The sequence below is a fragment of the Protopterus annectens genome, chromosome 8.part0 (genome assembly GCF_019279795.1).
Source record: "Protopterus annectens isolate FY-2018-M chromosome 8.part0, PAN1.0, whole genome shotgun sequence".
Lineage (NCBI taxonomy): Eukaryota > Metazoa > Chordata > Ceratodontiformes > Protopteridae > Protopterus > Protopterus annectens.
The window spans coordinates 1366695167-1366698622 of record NC_056741.1 but is presented as its reverse complement, the minus strand read 5'-3'; the positions used below and the strand labels follow the sequence as shown (position 1 = coordinate 1366698622).

The 3456-nt window shown below is 34.0% G+C and overlaps 1 non-coding gene across 1 annotated transcript; it reads right to left on the bottom strand.

Moving 5' to 3' along the window:
* Positions 1 to 988: 988 nt before the first annotated feature.
* Positions 989 to 1060, bottom strand: TRNAQ-UUG. The gene has a single exon. It is a non-coding gene; the product is annotated as a tRNA-Gln (tRNA).
* Between the last annotated feature and the right edge of the window lie 2396 nt (positions 1061 to 3456).

The window sequence follows — 3456 nt, the reverse complement described above, 5'->3', positions numbered from 1 at the left end:
GAGGCAAAATCTATAAGAAATGGAAAAGAGGTCAAATTACAACTTTAAAAACAGAAATATACAAGCTGGGCAAACAAATTAAGCATAGTGAGAGACAAGATCAAGAAAAAAATTAAGAAAATGTATATAAAGATATTTAGCATAATAGGAAACCATTTTGTAGATACATAAGATGTGGAAGGATTAAAGACATACAAATTGATAAGCTGTGTGTAGATTTTAAAATTCTCAGACACAAGAGATTATAGATGTATTTACAAATTTTATGCAAAACAGTTTGGCTCCACAAAGTGAGTGATAAGTTGTCGTAGTGACATCCAGGTAACTGCAGAAACTGGAATCAAATTAGATTATATTAAAAAAGAACTATGCAAACTATATCCAAACAAAGCACAGGCAGGAGACTGAATTAGTGACAATGACATGAGAACACTTCAGCAAGAACTTCAAGTACCATTATATCTATTATCTGCTAGGTTGTATAAATATGGGAAGATTCCTCAAGGTTGGAGACATTCACTTATTAAACCTGTCTTTAAGAAAAAGGGAGTAGGACAAACTCAGACTCATATAGACCATTAAGCCTACTTTCATGTTATGGAAAAATAATTGAGAAGGTAATATTGGTTAAGTTATTGTCAGAACTGTATAGGTTGGGAGTGAAACCATATATCAGCATACAGATGTTGAAAATAGATCTATCACCACCTGTAACATGATGTTCTATAACAGCTATTAATGAAAAATTGTGCTGTGATATAATTTATATAGATTTAACTTCAGCATTTGACAGGTTCATGCAGAAAACACTGATCAATAAATTAGAACAACTAGGTATTGATGTACTCTTGATAAGATGGATAGCCGCATGGCTCACAAATAGGACATTTGAGCTGTAAATAACCAGTCTGTTCAAGTCTTGATCCCAGGACCCTGCATACCATAGCAACTGCAATTTACCACTAAGCCATCTGAGCTACTAAACAAGAGCTTCCACTGAGATTTGAACTCAGATCACTGGATTCAAAGTCCACAGTGCTAACCATTACACCATGGAAGCAGCTTAAACATAATCAGTCCTGCCTAGTCTTTAACCCACAACCCTGTACACTAGAGTCAGAGAACATACCACTACACCATCTGAGCTGTAGTACAACTGGATAGGTGAAATTCAAGGTTGCAGAGTGTCCCTCAGGACACTGTCCTAGACCCATACTTGTTTAGAATGTATCTTTCAGATCTATCTTTTTCATCTAATGTGTTCTACAGTCTTTGTGCAGATGACTTGAAACTGGGTAAACTGATTCCATGTGTTACAGACAGGCCATGTCTGCAAAATAACTTGACTAAACTGACCATTTGGGCACAGGACAATAATGATAAATTCATCAAAAACTAATCATATGAGATTTGGGAGACATAAATCGAAAGGTGAATATTTAATATACCACACAGTGGTTGAAACTGTAGATTCGGTTAAGGATCTGTATATATGGGTAGATCCAGCTCCTTTGAGTTTTTCTAATCATATTAACCAATTGGTTAATGATAGGTATAGAACTGTAGGTTGTAAAAAAAGATTTATAAAGTTTAAGAATTCAGAAAGGATGGACATCATTGTTTGTTAGTTACATCAGTCCCAAACTTGAGTATGGAACAGCAATATGGAAACCTTAGAAGAAAACAAACATGAGTAAACTGGAAAGAGTGCTGTGGAAATATACCAAGGGTATCCATGGATGTGAAAATTTAAGTTATTATGAAAGACTGAAATATCTGAACTTGTACAGTGTCTCATACAGATAATTAACAGAAGACCTTATAGAGGTATATAGGGCATTTAGAGACAGCTACCTCTGGGAATGTTTGGGGTTATAAAAAGGTAGTAGAGAATCATCAGACAAACTATTCAGAAGATTCTGTAGGAATGATAAGTGTACCAATTGGTTTTCTGAGAGAGCAGCTGATGCATGAAATGGACTACCAAATTACATTAAAGCAAACACTAGTTTAGATATCTTTATGAACTGCCTGGACACTTATTATGGGAACAACTGTTTTGGTATATTGGTGGGCTAGAAGGGCATTAATGCCTGTGCTTGAAATATGTGTCTGTATGTATGAAAGTGTGTATATATATATATATATATATATATATATATATATATATATATATATATATAATTTTGGCATCACTTTTGCCATTCTTTTATGCATTATAGACATAAACACTTTATAATCTTGGTTTAAAATTGAAATAGGCCTATATGAAGCTGGATAAGATGGGTATTTACCATCTTGATGTATTAACAGCCACCACAGATTTATTTCAGGATGTTGGTGCCTCTCCTACCGTTAAAATGATGTTAAACAAAACCTTCCTGCTCTTTATCCCTTTCTTCCCCCAGCTTCCAAACCTCCTCAAGAATACCATCTATTCCTGGAGACTTTCCTGCAGATTGGTTATAAATCATTTTTATTTCATCTCATCCTATCTTAACTGTTAGTTATCGAGCCTCATCTACCTTTAGCCTTGACATATTTAAGTTTTCCATAAATATCTCCATTTGTGCTTTTTTCTTGATTTCCCAACTTCTCTGCTTTATACATATTTTCATAAATTTCCAAAATATCTGTAATACGTCTACAGGATCTCTGGATATTTTTTTTGTTATAGGCTCATTAAGTTTGGCAACAGCCCTTTCTACTTTCTGTTCCCCAAGCCACTATGCCAAAAGTTTTTATGCTTTGAAGTTATTATCAGAAAATAAATGATTAACAGCAATCTTTTTAAACTCATGCATATTATCCAGGTGCTCCCTTATTTTCTCTTTAGTACTTTGTAATTGCCTATTCTTGGTCTGTGAGATTCTTCTTATTTTGTAATACTTTAACCTTTGTCAGCTCCCCTAAATAATTGTTATTACTTCTTAACCAGATTTCTTTTTCTTTTATTTATACCCTATTTTAAACTTCACTTTCCTTTTATCCCACTCAATCTCTATAACTTCTGGACTACTTTCTATCTTACCTTATAACTCTTGAATAGTTTCCACTACCCATTCCTTATATTCATCTTTATTTAACAGACAGGTGGGAAAGCTCCAGTGTCTCATATTTACTTCATTACCATGCATTTTTATCTTAGTAATCATTTGTGCATGATCTGAAATATTTATTGGATGTTTGTCAAAGTTATCAATTAACTGCAAATGTTCCTGTGAAATATAATTTCTGTCAAGTCTAGCCCAGTTATTGTACCTTGGGGGATAATATGTAAATTCTCTCTGAGGTCCTACTACTGAATTCACACCTTTTGTGCCAAACATTTTCATAAATTCCTTCAAAAATCTACCTGCTTTAGTTATATTTTCCCTTCTAGGTCCTCCAGATGCATCCTCATTGTTGCAAATCAAATTCCAGTTCCCTCTGCTGCAAGCTGATTATTTCTCACAA